Below are 19,580 nucleotides of genomic sequence, written 5' to 3'. Positions count from 1 at the left end.
TGCATGCCTATGAAATGGGTATTTGTATTAATACATCAAACATATAAAGAAAATAATACAATTGACAATGTTGAGCTGTACCTGAGCCCCTGTCATCCTGGAAAACAAATGATCAAGCTACCCCACACCCTTTGTATTTGGGAAAACTGCTTTCTGCAAACAACCTCCCTTCCCCATATGACAGAGATGAGACTCATGGATGCCCCCCTTTTTACCCATAACAAGACCGGACAAAGACCACTCATATTCCCCTTGTCCATTTTTTTTTTTTTTTTGCCTCGTATATATTTAGCTAAAATGCTTTGTCCCCACCGAACAATCAGAGCATATTAATGCTTGTTCAACAAATGGTGGTTAAGCTGATCTCCTCCCCCAGGCCTCTGAGTTTTGATAGCCCCCCTGGAGAATACGTGGGCCTCAGGGTAAAACACTTTCTGATTCCCTATCCAATCACACCACATTTTCATCTGTACTTCCTCACACTTCGGTCTTCCTAGTCTAGCTCACTCCTCTCTATAAAAGAAGATGTATTGGGGCATCTGGGTGGCTCAGTCAGTTAAGCATCTGATGTGGGCTCAGGTCATGACGTTATGGGTTCATGAGTTCCAGCCCAGCATCAGGCTCTTGCTGACACCTCAGAGCCTGGAGCCTGCTTCGGATTCTGTGTCTCCTCTCTCTCTACCCCACCGCCAACTCGTGCTCTGTCTCTCCCTCTTCCTCTCTTTCTCAAATAAATAAACATTAAAAAAAAAAAAAAGAAAAGTAAATATATTCTTGGGGCATTTGGGTGGCTCAGTCTGTTAAGTGAAGGACTCTTGATTTATGCTCAGGTCATGATCTCATGATTCCTGAGATGGAGCCCAATGTCTGGCTCTGCTCTAACAGCATGGAGCCTGCTTGGGATTCTGTGTCCCTCTCTCTCTCTGCCCCTCCCTGACTCCTTCTCTCTCTTTCTCTCAAAATAAATACATATTCTTTTTTTTTAAAAAGAGAATATATTGCCTAATCCTTGAGATGCTTGCAGTTTTAGTCACAGCCCTCTCCCTCTTGCAACAGTCTGCTACTCCCTTTGCAATAATCTTTTAAAATAAATTCCTTACTAAGCTTGAATTTGTTTTGTATCTGAAAATTTCATTGCAGGTATTAAGCACTATAAAGTCATTATTTATTACAATTTTTACTATGTGATATTTTATTAGAAAAAATGAAACTTTGTAAACTAGTTTCATGGACTTTTAACCTAAGCTATTTAATGTAAAATAAGAAATTTTATGGAATATTTAAATTATTTAAAATAGCATAACATAAAATTTTAGATAGAAAATAATGAAAAAATACATGGGCATATCTTGGAGATACGGTAGATTTGGTTCCAGACCACTGCAATAAATTGAATATTGAAATAAGGTGAGTCAAGAGAATTTTTGGTTTCCCAGTGCACAAACAGGTTATGTTTACACTGTACCTTAGTCTTTGTAGTATGCAATAGCATTGTGTCTAAAAAAAGGTACACACATTATTTTAGAATATTTTATTATTAAAAAGTGCTGACCATTATCTGAGTGTCATCAGGTCGTCATCTTTTTGCTGGTGGAGGATCTTGCAAATATTGATGAACTTTGTTGTAATTTTAGGTGTAGAATGTGGATATAGAATGAAATGGTATAAATTATAGCTTTTATAAATAAAGATATAAATTAGATAGTCATAATATACTATGCGTTCCCACTTCTTCCTTCACATGCGGTTTCAAACATCTTGAGAAGAAAACGGGGACAGATGAAGGATCCTTGGACAGTGTTCATGACAACCCCACTGTCACAGGCAAGTCTAGTATTCTTCCACTTCCAAATGCAGTTTCTAACTCAGCAAGTTTGTGAGAAGTCCAAAGAATTTGACAAATCCCCCACCCTATTCTCTAACTTCCTAGTTTATCTCTTTTCTTTCCACTATGTTTTATTAATTTCATTTTATTTTTTTGTCTTCCTTGTCTCCTGCACTGAAATCTCCTTGAGAATATTTATATCTGCTACACTACTTTAACTGTGTCAAATTGCCAAGTTCCTGAGTCATAGCAGTAAGTTCATAGATAATTTTTTTTTTATTGCTCATTTACCCAAGCATTGGCTCAATTCAAGAAAACTCTTCCCATTCCCCCTAATATGTGAAAATCCAGGCTCTGCAGAGAAGGACGTTTGTCCTGGTTTCCAATAGATTCTACTATTTTTAGTTTATATATTGCTTTTAACATAATTACTGAATACATTTTATTAATCATTTTGAGAAGTTTTCCACTTCTTTTTGATCTCCAGATAAGCGTATGTACGTCGATATGTTCAGCATGACAGCAGTCTTCAAATTCATGAACTTCTGCTCCAAATGTTTCTTTCTTTTAAATTCCCTTTGTACATAAATTGGAAGTTTTATTTTGTTATAGAGAAGATAATGATCCTATTATCTCTCTATAGTCCTCTTACATTTACCCACATTTAATTTTCATTAATTTAATTCACTCTACCGCCTAAATATATGTTAAATGGGTTTATATATCTATTATCTCTGTAGTTTTCACTAATTCAAGCTTTTTTTTATCTCTTTATTTATCTCTTGCAATAGCTGAGTTTTCTTCATGTAATGTTACTCCATGCCTCAACTATTTACACTGCTGTATAAACTTTGTAAAGCAAATACTGTCATGTTGACTGTTCACTTAGAATTTTTGCCATACAATCCACTTTTGATATGATAAACTTAATCTAATGTATATGATATGCTAGGCTTCCCTTGACTTGTCTACCTTTTCTGGTACCCTAGTCTTATGAAACTAGTTTCAATATTCTGAATACTATATGTTAGTTCAAAAATGCTTTTGACTTGCCAATACCTATACCTGATGTAAGCTTTTCATCCTTAACTGAGAAAATCCTTGCTTATCTTTTAATAACTAGATGATGATTTCCTATATACCTTCTATAACATCAAAAAATTCAGTGAATCCAGTTTTTCTATTGGCTTATTGACTCCTAAGCTTAGCTCTACTATGACATCCTCTCAGTCATCCAAGTGGGTCAATTTTGGTTCACGTTTTCTTCCTTATTATATAGGCTGCATCTCCCTTCTTTGTATGTCTGATATTTATTTAATTAAATGCTACACGTTGTAAATCTGGTTACTGTATATTTTTGCATTCCTAGGAATGTTTTTAGGGTTTGCTCTGGGATATAATTTAGTTACTTGGTAAAGATCAACTCTAAGTTAGAGATTAAAAAGTCTTGCTCTGTTGCAATAGCAGAAGCAATGAAAAGAGATTTTATCATGAATGGGATGTGCAAGGTGAAAAATGGTGGAGTTTAATGATGACTTTAGGAATGTGCAATCTTCTTTACTCCAACTATTTTATTGTGTATGCATTTACCAGTAGTACAAGAGGGATCTAGAGTCTAAAACAGAGATATGTGCGTGCAGTACTGATACACAAGCACGCACACAGGCAGCAACAAGAAATCATCATGTTTTGGCCTCTGAATTGTATGGATGGAACTGAGGGCTATCTCGTTAGAAGAAACTACAGAAAAATGAAATAGAGAAAACCTAAGGCAGGAATCAACTGATAGACTTCATATAAAAAAGCTCTATGTTGATGAAAGGAAATGCAATTGAAGAAATAACCTGTATAATACAAAGGAAAATTATCAGTTAATGCAGTGTGTAGATGAAATTAAGACACAGATTCTCTCTCAAACTATCTGAAATCACCCAGTCCGATTTTGCCAAAAAAAAAAAGGTGTTTTACGTTTATTACTCACCACCTAACACTGTCTAAAACAAAGGGAGTGCAGAATATTGACATAAACATTTACAGTGTTCACCCACCTCCCATTTTGCATACATCTATTTTTCCAAATACAATGCATAGAAATAAGTAGTAATAGGTCGTGGAATGCAGTGGCCATACTGAAACTAAAGAATTCCTATTTGGGAGCATGGTGTCATGGTGTGTGTGTGTGTGTGTGTGTGTGTGTGTGTATGTGGAGGTGGGGCTTCATGAAAGATAACAGGAAAAAATAACTACATGAAATACTATCCATTTCAAGGCAAGGGGCATAACAGTGGGAACTCTAATAATTGTTAAATAATTTCAAAAAGATGTATGAGAAATTATTTCCTAACAGATCACCAGTGTGACCTTGGTTATGGTGAAAATAGTCTGAGGGCATCAGTCTATCCCAAGCAGAGCATTTCAATGCCCTGGAAAAATATAGAATCAGCTAATAAAAGATAGATAATTAATTATTAGAATTAATATGTTAATATATCAGTTAACATTACATTGCCATATTGCCCTTTGTCACCCTTACTCCAGAGTATCTCCTTTGGTTACACTGTATTACTTGCATTTCCTGTAAGCAAAATGTTTTGTCTTACTACCATGTGTTTGTACATTCTGTGAACTTTTCCCAATATACCTGATCTACTTTCCTCTGACTGAATGTTGTTTGTTGTCATTTATACCTGTTTTCTCATCTCAACTTCTGCAGTAACCTTCTCTTGACCCTTAAATCCTAGGCTAGTTGCTTTTTTTATATAATCCACAGTACTCTGACTTTACCCCTATCATGATACACACTATATCAATTTACATTTCTGTTTCTTCCCTAAAGACTCTCTCCAAATCATAAGTAATTGGCTGGATTATTGTTATACTCTTAAATCCTTGCAAATGTGAAATATATTGATTAGAAGAACAAATAATACATGACTCCACTTATATCAGGAATCTAAAGTACACTCAGAGAAGCAGAAAGTAGAATGGTAGTTTGTCAAGGGCTAGGGGAATAGCCTGCTTGGGATTTTCTCTCTCTCTCTCTCTCTCTCTCTCTCTCTCTCTCTCTCTCAGAATGAATAAATAAACTCTAAAAAAAGGAAAAAAAAAGAAAAGAGAGCCAGGTGTTTGAGGGATATGTATTGGACACATGATAATCACCCAAAACTCTCCACCTCTCAGAACTATCTTTTTGTTTAGTCTATTCCAGTGAGCAAAATTCCATATTTTATCGTTCCATTCCTAAAATGATTTTTTTTTCAAATATAAACACTTTTTTTTTTAAGGACACTGACCCAGACTCTCTTTGGACATTAACATATCAATCGAATTTGGTCTAAGGAATAATTTTTTCCTTTTTTCTTTTTATTGAAATGAAATTCACATACATAAAGTCAACCATTTAAAAGTGTACAACTCAATAGTATTTAGCACATTCATATTCTTGTACATTCATCACTTCCACCTGGTGCCAGAATATATTCATCACTCCAAAATAAAACCTCATCTCCACTAAGCAGTTAATCAACATTCTCATCTTCCTCCAGCCCCTCACAAACACCAATCTACTTTATGTCTTTATGCTTTTACCTGTTCTGAATATGTCATGTAAATGAAATAATACGATATGTGACACTTTGTGTTTGGTTTCTTTCACCTAGAATAATGTTTCTGAGGAGCATCTGTGCTACAGTGTGTCAATACTTCATTTTTATGGCTGAATAATATTCCATTGTATGCATATACTACAATGCGTTTCATCCATTGATCAACTCTCAACAGAATGATCAACTTCTATAGAAGAGACAACTTTCAAGTTCTGATGTCTAATGAACACTAAAAGAAGCCCTTCCTTAATTATCAGATGTTTCATTTGTGTTCGTGAATGATTCTTTCCATAGATAAGTAGAAATTCGTAAGAACAAGATAATTTTTCCATTGTGTTAGCTAATTGTAGTTAATTTATGTTTTACAGAAGATGATTGTTAATTGCCTCATCCATCTGTCTTTCAAAAAGAATATCCCAATATTTTTTTAAAAAGAGAGCAAATAAAAATATACACACATTGACCTCCACATACACTCACATTTCACAATGTGGTAAGGCAATTTTCTTCTTAGACTTCAGTATGTGGTGAAGTTGAGAGCATGATGTTTGAAGGAACATGGATGTGAGTTTAAGTCCTACTTCTACAGTGGGTAGCTTTCTTGGGCACTGTATGCTTTATGCAGACATAGTGTGACAAGAAAAATAGTGTATTTTTGAACAAGACAGGGTTTGCTGGAATCAGGAAATTTGTAGTGTCTAATGTAAGTGAACATTAATACAGATAAAATTAGGTTAACATACTGCAATTAAATACATGGGTCTCAATGACACCTATGTGTCTACATATCTTTAAATCTTATATAGGGCAAAAAACACTAGGCTATGGCAGGATTTATGTGTTATTTTACATAATATGTGGTGGTTTTTAATTCTGACTCCAATAATTTTTGATTGGGGAGATATTGAAATATTATTTAGTATCTTTTAGCTGTCTCCTTTCCTTTAAAATGGAGCTAATAAAATTTACTTCCTTTGGTTTAAACGAGGCTAGTTTTTGTAATGTAGTTAAAAGTTTGGAGTTTGAAGTAGACATCCAATAACTCAACTTCCTGTCTTCTTTCAATAATACATCATTTTAAAGATTTCCCTCACTTGTTTTATAGTTACATTTTAATGTGTAAATGTCATACCTTTAAAAGTACAACAAAATACCAATGACATCTCTAATTGACATATTTATTAGTTTATGTATTAGTATGCATTCATTGTATACAATATTACATATATTCCACTATGTACTGAAGATGCAATGACAGAAACAACAGACATGGCCCCTGACTGTTTAGAAGGGGAGGGTAATTAAACAGTAGTTATGTTAGCAGGTAAGAGTCATGATTGCCAAATGCAATTACTTATGCTCACAGACATTCATTCATTTATTAAAGAAAACAGTTGAGATTTACTGGTATATACACTTGGTATATACACTGGTATATACACTAAATAGGTATATACCAGAGATTTAGAATAAAGCAACACAATGCCTTCCCACAACAATTCTTAATTAATTGGGGACGATAGACATGAAGATGTAAGTAAAATTGTACTGTATTATAATAAAATTATTAGTGGGTTATGTTGAGGGGAAAAGAGAAATGACAACTCTACTAAAATGTTAGAAAAACTCATCACAGAAAAAAATTTAAGTTTATTTATTTATTTTGAGAGAGAGAGAGAGATCATGAACAGGGCAGCAGAGAGAGAGAGGAAGAGAGAGAATCCCAAGCAGGCCCCATGCTGCCAGCATGGAGTCCAATGTGGGACTTGTGAGGTCATGACCCAAGCCAAAACCAAGAGTCAGATGTTCAACTGACTGGGCCACCCAGGTGCCCCAGAAAAATTTTTGTTTAATATTGGTGTTACAATTTCAAGCCAAGCAATTGGTAAATGCTTAGAGTCTTGGGAAGTTGGTGTATATGTATAAAAATACATTGAATCATCCAGTTTGAAAAAAAGTGGCAATGTGTAGTCAGAGGCTGGAGAGAAAGGTGGGGATAAGAAAATGGAAAACTTTCTAAAATATGTTAATAACTTGACCTTTATTTTATACCTAATTGTAAATCACTTAATTATTTAAACTCAAATATTTAAGTAGAAGAGAGATATAAAAATTATTTCAGTAAGATCTTTCACACAATACTTTTGTGGATGATAAATTAGATAAAAAACAGTAAATAATAAATTGCATCAAGACAATAACCAAAATAATACCATCCACTTGGCAGACAAAAAGAAAATACTTCCACTCTCACAAAACCATCCTTGAAATGATGATGTATTTCCCAGAGGGAAACAGACAGATGAAAGGTAAAGAGAGAGTCAGGATGTCACTTTCACTAAGCCAAACTTGACTACTTCAGCAAGTTTCTTCTGGCCCTGAGTACCTTGTGTACTGCAGACCTTATCTGTTTAGTTTTTAGGCTATAAACCAAGGGATTAAGGACTGGGGTCAAGAAGAGAAAGAGATTGGCCATGGTGACATGGAGAAGAGGAGATGTGAATGTACCAAACCTATGAATTAGAGCCAGGACAATGAGTGGCACATAAAAGATGCAGACAGTGAAAATGTGGGAAATTCAAGTATTAAGCGCTCTGAGCTGACCATCTTCTGAAGCAATACCCAGCACTGTTTTCAAAATAAGGATGTATGAAATGACAATGAACACAGAGTCAACTCCAAAGGAGCAGAGCACAAGAGACAGTCCATAGATGATGTTGACTCTGACAGGGCCACAGGCCAGCTTCATAACATCAGGGTGGTAGCAGTAACAATGTGATAGAATAACATCCCTGTAGAAGGACAATCGCTTGAGCAGGATTGGCAAGGGTACCATCAACACCACAGCCCTAACCATGGCTGCAATTCCCATCCCCATGATCCGAGGAGAGGTTAAGACCACAGTGTAGTGCAATGGGTTGCGAATAGCTACAAATCGGTCAAAGGCCATGGCCAACAGGATGGCTGACTCCATGGAGGAGAAGGTATGGATGAAGAACATTTGTGTCAGACAAGAATGGAACTCAATTTCTCTGTGATTCAAGAGGAAGACACTGAGTACCGTAGGTAGAGTTGATAAAGACAGACCTACATCTGTGGTTGCCAGCATCGACAGGAAGATGTATTGAGGGTCATGAAGGCTGGAGGTGTTTTTGATAACAAAGAGGATGATGCTCTCCCCAGGAGAGCAATTAGATACATGACACACAGTGGGATAGAGATCCATATTTGTACAGCCTCCAGTCCAGGAATGCCTGTTAGGAGAAGAGTGAGTGGCTGGAACCAGCTACTGTTTATAAGACCCATAAGTATATTTCTTGGGATCCAGCCCAAATGAGCTTCTAGGCATTTCTCTTAGGAGAAAAACACAGATTTTAAGATAGGAGGACATAGCGTACCTGACTCCCCTGGGGCAGCACTAATCCTAGAAATCCTTATCTACCAAAGAATTGATCCTTAAAATGTTTCAAAAATATCTGAATAACTACCTGGAGTTAGGGCAATGGATAACTGCTAGTAAAAGGTAAGAGCTACTAGAGTTCCTTTGGCCTAGAACACTCCAACATGGATCAAGTGACAATGAAAATTTCTTGAAATTTCTTTAAAGAAAATAATTTTCTTTTTTATATCAGTGCTTAGAAAAAATTATTGTGAGGACTCTATTTCTTAATTTATTTAATTATGCTTGCTTCCATTTTTATTTTCAATCACCTTAATTGAAACTCTGAAAGAAATTCCTGCACTTTCTCCACATCAACATCATACCTATTCAGGCATCTGGAAATCTGGTCATTTTTCCTGTTCGTTTTACCTATAGAGATAAAGCATAGGATATTTCAATAACCCACATAAACCTCAAACCATTAAAAAAAATTCATGTGACATCCTGACATCCTTCATTTTTACAATTAATTCATATGTTGATTTTTTGAAATATGAGTGATAAAATCATTAAAGTGGATACTGTTATTATATCTTAGCTGGTGCTAGAATAGTTTCAAATATTAACAAATAATTTATTGAATAAAATTTGAAATACATCTATTTAAAAACATAGATATCGTTTACTAGGAAGTAAATAACAATACTTCAGTAAATGTCTTAAAAATGGCGTAATTGATGTGGAATTTGTAAAAGAAAGTAATAAACAAAAAAAGCAGAATGAGACCTATAAATACAGAGAACAAACTAATGGCAGAGGGAGTTGGAGGTTTGGGAAACGTGGGTGAAGGGGAGGGGGAGATATAGGCTTCCAGTCATGGAATGAATAAGTCATGGGAATAAAAGGCATAACATAGGGAATCCAGTCAATGGTATTGTAATAGTGTTGTATGGTGACAGAGAGTAGCTACGCTTGTGGTGAGTGTAGAATAGCGCATAGAATTGTTGAACCACTGTGTAGTATGCCTGAAACTAATGTAACACTGTCTGTCAACTATGCTCAAACAAAAAATAGCATAATTGGAGGAAATGAGGTTAGCACTTATGTATTTATCTTACAAAGAAGGATAGGAAGAGATTACAAATAATTGGTTGAATACACTTGGATTTAAGTTTTTTGTTTATGATTGCAAGCGGAAACAAAACAGTGATGTAACTGCATTCGGATATGTGAGATTGGGGAAGAAGGGAGGTAATATAACTGACCTGGAAGAGCATGAAATCAAAACACAATGTCTTCTGTGAAATTATATCATTTAAAAGTATGCCCCAAAATTGAAAAACCAGAAGAAAAGTTAAACAGAGATTGATGAAGGATTCCTTTTCAGGAAAAAAGCTAGAGATGGGGAATATTAGCATAAGAGACATTCTTTTTTTTTTTTTCCCTCAGCCAAAACTGTGCTGTTTTAAAAGCATGTCAATGTAAGCAAAGTTATCTTTTTATAGATATAAACATATTTTCAAGGAGCAGATCCCAAATGAATCACAATATATACATTTCCATGCACTGATGTATAGACCTATGCTTGCTCAGTCCCCTACTCTCATATTCTTGGTAGTGAATGTCTACTCTATCCTACTATATTCTTCCATAGAATGTCTATTAAAAAGAGTTTCATGAAGCATGTCGTTTTAGCTGAGGGAGTGAATCAGCACCTCATAAGGAGGGCCCCTAATAAGAAGACTGACTTAGGCAATTAGAATACTGAGCTTTATATATTATAAATTATATATAAATGTTATACAGAAAAGATTAATATTAAAATATTGTTTTTATTTATTTTTATTTTTTAATTTTATTTTAATTTATTTATTATTATTTTTGTTATATATATATACATACATATATATGTATATATATATATAAGCTGTATACATGAAATATCTGTCTTCCTTGACATGAGTCAAGAAGGAAAAGGAAGAGAAGGAGGAGGAACAGGAGGAGGGGGATGAAGAAAGTCATAGTTCATAATAGAGAGGGCATCTGAACATACCACACACCCACAGTTACTCAACACACTGCATCCCACCACAGTAAGAGCTGGAACAGACATAAAATTCTGACCCACCACGATACACAATGTACCTCATTTAAACACACAGAAATACATATACTACAGGTTCATATATACACATAACCATCTTTCCTCCCTTTGCTTTATTTCCCAATATACCTTGGAATTCATTCTTCTCTCTTTTATACTCATTTCCCCCTTCTGTTTTGGTCACTGAGCCATGAAGCACTACCAGCACACGCATCCATACACCAGGGACATCACTGCACCAACAATGTGAAACTCAAGTATATATTCAGCCATATTGTTAGTGTTTCAATTTTTTTTAGCCGTTACAAGTTTAATACTTTTTGTGGTGTGCCTAGCCCTGTTCCATGAGAATGTCTTTTATTTCAACTAATTTTATTTTTTTTCTTGTCACTCTCCACTCTAGTCCGATTGGTTGCTTAATTCCACCACATATGACTTTTTCATTACAACATCAGAATATTTGTACACTTTCTGATGGGATCCCAAATGTGATCATGCTCTATCTCCACTGATGGTGATTAAATTAATTGATTGAAAGCCATGGGGCACTTGGGTGGCTCAGTCAGTTAAGTGTCCGACTTCGGCTCAAGTCATGATCTCATGATTTGTGGGTTCCAGCCCCGTGTTGGGCTCTGTGCTGACAGCTCAGACCCTGGAGCCTGCTTCAGATTCTGTGTCTCCCTCTCTCTCAACCCCTCCCCCAATCACACTCTGTCTCTCTCTTAAACATAAATAAACATTTTTAAAAAATTAAAAAAAATAAAATAAAAAAAATAAAAGCCAGTCTATATCCAGCATTCTATAAAATCCTCTCATGCTATTTCATATTATAAGAATTCCTCAAGCCATCAAATCCATACAGAATGTACTTTTCCCCCCAATAGATGGCATTTATGACATATAATTTCATATTGTCTTCCAGCTGAAACCTAAAGGAGTTTTCCTTATGCAGTTTGATTTTAAATACCTTTAAGATTGGGATTGTACCCTTCACATATTGCAGTCCAATACTGTTTGGACACAGAAAGCTCATAGTAAATTTTGTTTAAACAAATAAATTACTTGTTTAGAGGTTCCTACTGTAGTATAAATTTGCTAACCCCTAGCGAAGATTTAAAACTCACAAGAAATCCAGGCTCCTTTTTACTTGTTATTATTTTTTAAGTGTTTATTTATTTATTTTGAGAGAAAGACAGCACATGTGGAGGAGGGGCAGAGAGAGAGGGAGAGAGAAAATCCCAAGCAGAGTCCATGCCTAGCATGGAGCCCAATGCGGGACTCCATTCCACAACCATGAGACCTTGACCTGAACTGCAATCAAGAGTCTGATGCTCATCTGACTGAGCCACCCAGGTGTCCTGAGCTCCCTTTTAAAAACCGATGTAGAAAAAGAGTTTGGGGTCATCCTCCCCACTGAGGCTCGTTTAGAACTGAAGAGTAGATGCCACTAAATTAGAAGCAGAGAAGGAGGTGACAATCAGATGAAGAATATTCATTCTGGTATTTATCAACCTGCTCGATTTCCAGTTATCCTTGTGCTAGAGTTCCATTGAATTCTGGTAGATTGCTCATCCTAGCCAGAGAGATATCTTGCTGGCTGTTCCTGGAGAGCCAAAGACATTTAAATACCATCTCCATAAGCCCTCCTTCCAAGCTCCTAAAAAATTCCTTTTAAGATGTATGTATCACTCCTGGAGTCTTCCTCCAGAGCCCACAACAAAACCCTGCTCTCTCACTTATGTACTATGAATCCCCATCTGTTAACCTTGAACTACAGAACACACTTCTTGGCTCCTCAATTCGGTGTCTTTATTCTCATCATTTCCCAACTCCCTTTTGGTTTCTTTTTTAAAGGCACTGATCTTCCATGACTTTCATTTTGAATCTATGGAAAACTTCAATGAAGCAGCTCCTAAAGAGGGTTCGCCATCTTTTTTCTTTTGTTTTTTTAAGATTTATTTTTTTTAGGTAATCTCTATATCCCAGCTGGGGCTTGAACGCATGACCCTGAGATCAAGAGTCACATGCTCCTCTGACTGAGCAAGTCAGGTGCCCCTCATCTCTGTTCTTTTAAAGAATATACTTTCAACAGTTCTTTTTATGTGCCAGGCAACCTCCTTACTATGCAACCTGCATCCTCAGCATGGGTTGGCAGGTGAGCTCAGCAGCACAGTTCTCTTGGACTCACCTTCCTTGGCATAGATGGAGAATGGATGGGCTCTTAGAAGACGCTAGAAACCACTGATAGAGATATTTGCCCAGCATCCAGAGTTATTTATTGCCACAAGTAGAAAATCTTAGACACAAGGTGCCAGAGGGAGATTATCAAAATATTCTCCTGAGATAGTGGTTTTATCGTGCTACATATGAGATGTCACAGAAAACAAAGTCTTTGGAAGCAAGGACATGCCAAGCCTGCTTTTCTCAATACTCCAGAGTCCCTGTAATTAATCACACATTCCAGCATGAAACCAGTTGTATCTCTACTGTTCACCACAAACATGTGATACACCTTTTTTTCAAGAAGTGATTTTTCCTGATAAGTGACCTTTAGGTATCCATACTTAGCTTGGATCATTTTCTGAGGTGAATAATTTTGAACTGTAATCTAATGTTTTTGAGAAGCTGAGGTTTGGACACTTTCTTTCACTATCATTGTTATAAATATCCATTATTATATTATTTCTCAACATTGTACTGCGATAGTTTTTTCTGAGAGGTATAGGACCACTTATATTAGTATGAGTTAGCAGGATTTTATTTAAACTTCTGGGTTTTCCTTCCTTTTCTTACTGCAAAGCTGTTAGTTGTTAGACACTTTCTCTCTTTTTAAAGTTTTATTATATCTTTCCTGTGATTGTAACATTTTCCTCTCCTTTTAAAGTTCTAATTTTTATTTCCTACTTCATTCACAATGCCTAGAATGATACCTATCATATAGAGGCATTCAATATATTCTTGATCAATGAAAAATAAATGATGATGAGGACTACTTTTGGCAAAAATGGAGTAAGAGCAATTGAATTCATCTTCTACTCTCAACCAAAATAATTAGAAAAAATGTATGAAGTAACAGTTTTTAAGACAATGAATCTCTGGCAACAAAGGACTATAATCTATGAGAGTCAGGGAAACATACAAAATGAATCCCACAGGGATGCCTGGGTGGCCCAGTCTGTTAAACATCTGACTCTTGATTTTGGCTCTGGTCATGGCCTCATGTTTATGAAATCAAGCCCCGTGTCTTGCTCCCTGCTGTGCAGCTCAGACTCTGGTTGGGATTCTTTCTCTCCTCTCTTTCTGCCTTCCCCTCTCAAAATAAATAAATAAACATTTAAAAATAAATAAATAAATCCTACAATGGCCCTAGCTCACTGCTTTGAGAGAGTTTCCAGGCAGAAACCTAGACAGAGCCTATGAACTTCCTGAGTTGAGGAACCATTGCTGAGAATCCAAGAAGACAAAATTGTTTATAGAGTTCATGAGACAGAGTAACAAGGGGAGACAACTACCAAAGGTAGAGCCTTGAAGATCTGCAGAGGGTTCCCTCAAATACTTATCAGAGTCCTGATTGGTGCATATGTGTAAAGAAGTGGCCTTTACCTGAGGCCAAAGGAACAACTCTGTAAGAGGAAAATGAAATAGGTTTAATAACCCACACATGGCCTGAGTAAGTGCCTGTTCCCAGCCACACTGGAAGAACTCATAGTCCACAGGTCATTGGGCAGAATACTTAGAAAAATAATGTCCAATCAGTGGGGGTAATGAACAATTCATTCTAGGTTAAAAGCTCACTTGTCATGCCTGATAAATCTTAAGCATAAGAACTTAAGGATCAAACTTAAATTCCAGATAATTTAAAAATCATATCAAAGCAAAGCTTAAGAATATTTATAGGTATATAAATAAATTTTAGGAATATAAACTTTAATATAAAATTTATATATAATTTTTAGTAAATATAAATTCTACTTACCCCCCACAAGGTAAAATTCATAGTATCTGAAATCTAATTAAAACATGCTTGCAGGGGTGCCTGGGTGGTTAAGTTGGTTAAGTTGGTTAAGTGGTTAAGTTGGTTAAGTTGGTTAAGTTGGTTAAGTGTATGACTCTTGATTTTGGCTCGGGTCATGATCTCAGGGTTGTCAGATCCAGCCCTGCATTGGACTCTGCGCTGAATGTGGAGCCCACTTAAGATTCTCTCTTCCCTCCCCCCTCTCTGCCCCTTCCCCACTTGCATGTACACACACCCTCTCTCTAAAAAAGTAAAAAAATAAAAAAAAACATACATACAAAGAAGCAAGAAAATATGACTCACTAAGAAAAAGAAAAAAATTAATCTAAAGAAACTGATCCAGAATTGACAGATTTTGGAAATAGACAAGGGCATTAAAACAGTTGTTATAGCTCTATTCCACATATCAAAAAATAAAATAGAGACATGGAATTAAGGCTCAGTCTGAAATATATATATATATATATATATATATATATATATATATATGAAGATAGATGGGGAAGTACATTTGGTAACTATATTTGTATTTAGCTTAGGAAAGATTTTGGTTGGAGGTATAGATATGAGTCATCAGATGGGAAATACATACAGAATGAGAATAATGTATCACACACAGAAAAAATCAATAAGAATTATCTTGAGTGAATATGTGTGTTGTGGATGTGGATGTGTATCTGTATATGTATATGTGCATACAGTAGGGGAGTCCGTAAAGGAGGAGCAGATTCAGAGCAGACAGAGTAGCACACTGAGTTGAGGTGACAAGGCACATTTACTCAAAGACGTTGAAGGCTTAATTCCATCAGAGATATAAAGGCTGGGAATGAAACTTATCTACCATTAACACAAAAATCGTAGCTTGCAAAGGGTTGAAATTGCATTAGAGAGCGAGCAGATCCCTCAAAGACATAGTATGGTGAAGGAAGTGAAGGAGCTGATGTTAGAACAAAGAGAAACACTTCCATGTAAGAGACATGACAAAGAAGAAAATGCTTTAGAAATTGTTTGAAGGAAAAGATTCCTGACTGTTGGGAACAATATTGCTGAAAGCCCAATAATATATAGTCATTGAAAGAAATTTTTAAGGGTTAGATGAAGTGAGCAAATAAAATAAGGAAATAATACAAGACATCTGATTTTCTAATGCAGAAAGCAATTTTATGAAGATCATGACACAATATTTCTGGGGATTAAGACAGGCTTGTGAAGAGAAATGAATGTTTTATAAGGTTAAAAAGTATTTGCATTTATGAAAAGATCTATATTAGTATCTGTATTTGCTAACCAAAAGATATATGAAGAGGGTTTTCACTTTTATGGAAAAAGGTGAAGAGTGAAGTAATGTTCAGTGTTTGTGTTGCAGCGAGTCATTGTAGAGGCAGCTCATACCCTGAGCAGCGAGAGCGGCCTGGCCAGGCTCCTTCCTCAGGAAGCACACTCAGCCTCTCAGCATCAAGACATTGTGGCTTCGAATTGTGCCTCTGTGTATCTGTGCAACGTAAGGTATCAGAATAGTCTAAGAGGGGTTAATTTTTGGATGTGGGAATATTAAAGTTTTTTCACCTGAAATTAATAGTAATTGCTTTTTTGCTTTATACCATTTGGCTTCCAAAAGTTTTCATAAGAATGCTCTAATTTTAATTTTTTTATGTTTATTTATTTTTGAGAAAGAGAGACAGAGTGTGAGCAGGTTAGGGGCAGAGAGAGAGGGAGACACAGAATCTGAAGCAGGCTTCAGGCTTTGAGCTATCAGTACAGTGCCCAATGTGGGGGCTCAACCCCACGAGCCATGAGATCATGACCTGAACCGAAGTCAGACACTTAACCAACTGAGCCACCCAGGTGGCCCTCTAACTTTCAGATGGGAAGACACTTGTATTTGTCAAGAATGTAAGACAGAGCTTCAGAGCTTTCTCTATCCCTAACTAGACCTTAATATGACTTCTCAACAGCCTTATCTCATTTCTGCAGGGCATGAACTAAGCATATTACATCATTGTATCTGACCTTACTGTATGGAAGAAGTATACTGTCCATATATACTGTGGGTTCCCTAAGGGTCACTATCAAGATATGAAAGACCATTGAAAGTATATTTTATTGGTGTGGGGCCCTGTCCACATAAACAATTTGATTCTACAATGCAATACAAATTCCATGGATCCATATGACGTACAGTGAAGATTTAGAATAATGGGTAGAGAAAAAACACTTATATATTATTTATCCTCCAAATCAGTGAATTTGGACATTCTACATCGTGTTTAAGCTCTGTCTTTTTCTGTTCAGATCCAAGAACTATCTCTTTACTGGCACATGAACTCTTCCTTGATAATTTCCTATCTTTCACTGTGACAGAAAGGAAAGGTAGCAACAAAATTAACTTGACATGTCATGACTCTTAAAGAGTCTCTTTGTATTGATGTACTCTAGCTCTTGTTGCCTTTTCCACTCCCTAAAACCACTAGCAAATGTTGGTTGAATCATCGCTCATGACTGAATGATCCACTGTGTTGCCGGAGTGTATTGGATTCCTGGACAAACAGCATGTGGGCATCAGAAAGAACGAGGGGTAAGGTTATGGTATGGGGCAGGGACAATCTCTGTCCAATAATCCCTGAGCGATGCTACACAGTGTCACATAGCTATATGGGTGTACAGATAGATCCATTTTCACACTGATTTGTCCCATTCTTTTCTTTTTTAAACTGATTTTTTAAAAGTTTTTATGTATTTATTTTGAGAGAGAGAGAGAGAGCACAGACAGGAGAGGGCAGAGAGAAGAAGAGAGAGAAAATCCCAAGCAAGCTCCACATTGTCAGCACAGAGCCCTGTGTGGGGCTCAAACTCATGAACCATGAGATCATGACCTGAGCCAAAATCAAGAGTTGGACACAACCGACTGAGTCATCCAGGTGCCCCTATCCCACTCTTTTCAATCTAGGGTGATTTTTAATCTTATAATTATGTATTAGGTGGGTGTATAATCTTTGCCATATAGTGTAAATATAATCCATACAGGACTATACTATTCACATAGTATTTCACATACAAAAAATAAATTACACTGAACACTTTGTAGCTTCTAATGAATAGTTTTAATTCTGTTGGAGAAGTACTTCTTTTACTTGATCACTCTAAATTTGTATTAATAACAGAGTGTTATCTAAGAAGAGCATGAGATTTGGCAAGGAGAGCCTGACTTAATTTTCAGTTTTATTTCTTACTATATGTGTAGGTAAACCAAGTGACTAAACTTTTTGGACTTCAATATCCTCATCTTGCCAACAGTAAAATAATACCAGATATTTTTGTGGTTTTAAAAGAATTGTTATAGGGGTGCCTGGGTGGTTCAGTCACTCAGTTGAGCATCTTCCTCTTGATTTTGGCTCAGGTCATGATCCCAGGGTTGTGGGATTGAGCCCCACATCAGGCTCTGCACTGAAGCAGAGCCTGCTTAAGATTCTCTCTCACTCTGCCTGTGCACCCTCTCTCTCTTTCTAAAATTAATTTTAAAAATTAAAAACAAAAAAAACTACAAAACAAAAGAATTGTTATATCAGAAATTTGTGTTAAACTTGGCAAGTTTTATGGCAATGGTAGTGATATTAAAGACTATTTTTCCCCACATACATATCTCCCTTCCTACACTAGACAGCAGGGGTTGCAGGTTTTATATTGATTTATATACTTGTGTTTGATACAGATGTAATACAGGACAAAAATGGTTTTCAAGATATTTCATGATAAATTGCTCAATCCCCCCCATATGGATCTTATGCTATTTTTCAGGAGGTGGAAGATTCCTAAGGAACACATTCTCATGACACTAAAAAATAGACCCTCTGCTCTGACAATCACACTTTCACAGAAATTCATGCATTTGACAAGTTGAAACCTCAACAACTTCTGTATTTCTATAACTTCTTCATGTCTATGAAGGCAGTCTCACTGTGGACTACTGCCCCTGATAGAGCCATCATTAACTCCCCAAGATTGTCTAAGAAGGATGCTCTTCCTATAAGGCTACTTATTCCATCATTGGTTCTTTCTTAGCCTTACTAAAGGATAAAGAGCTCAGAAAACCACAGATGCTTTATTAGATTCCCCATGTCTCCTGGGTTTTAGGTCTCCCAGGATAGAGAAAGCTATAGAACCAGGTTCCGAACCTCAGTGTTCGGAGGTTGGGACCTTGACCAAGAACATCCAGCCTATCTTGCAGGGCCTTGGAAGTCTGCAATTGCTGAACAAAGGAGGTAGTAAGCTTCTGATATCCCATATTGGACAGTAAGTGACTGCTGTGTTCTGAAGGCATGTCCTGTGAATCTCAGGTTTTAGATTAGGCATACTCCTGGTAGAGAAAAGGATATGCGACTTTTTTCTTGCCATATATGCCCATATAGAGCACCTGCCCCAGGATCATGGCCTAAGAAGATCTATGGTAGTGATGGAGGCATGTCCAATACCTGTGAAATTATACTTGTCATTGATATGAATATCTGACTACCTGGCTGGACCATGCTCTTCAAGCTAATGAAGAGTTCATTGAAGGGTGGTTTATGGCTCTTGAAACAGCCAATCTGTGTGAGGAAGAATTATTTCAGAATATGAAAGTTGGGTTAATTCCAAAACCCATTCCAAAATGG

The 19,580-nt window shown here is 36.3% G+C and overlaps 1 protein-coding gene and 1 pseudogene across 4 annotated transcripts in view; one reads left to right on the top strand and one right to left on the bottom strand.

Moving 5' to 3' along the window:
• Positions 1 to 19,580, top strand: part of LOC121039189 (olfactory receptor 52Z1-like) — a 52,450-nt gene that overhangs the window by 26,277 nt on the left and 6,593 nt on the right. The window contains exon 2 of one of the 4 annotated variants that reach the window (XM_040489112.1): positions 16,298 to 16,437. The exons of 2 other annotated variants lie outside the window; for them this stretch is intronic. The gene's annotated coding sequence lies outside the window, so the exon portion shown is untranslated. Of the gene's footprint in view, positions 1 to 16,297; positions 16,438 to 17,400; positions 17,507 to 19,580 lie in introns of those variants that run through there. One more of the 4 variants, XM_040489114.1, reaches the window with a different exon arrangement.
• LOC121039191 (olfactory receptor 51A4-like) lies at positions 7,784 to 8,736 on the bottom strand (annotated as a pseudogene).

The sequence above is a fragment of the Herpailurus yagouaroundi genome, unplaced genomic scaffold (genome assembly GCF_014898765.1).
Source record: "Herpailurus yagouaroundi ecotype Mexico unplaced genomic scaffold, PumYag 180, whole genome shotgun sequence".
NCBI lineage: Eukaryota > Metazoa > Chordata > Mammalia > Carnivora > Felidae > Herpailurus > Herpailurus yagouaroundi.
Note: the sequence above shows the minus strand (reverse complement) of the source record. Positions and strands in the feature narration are given on the sequence as shown.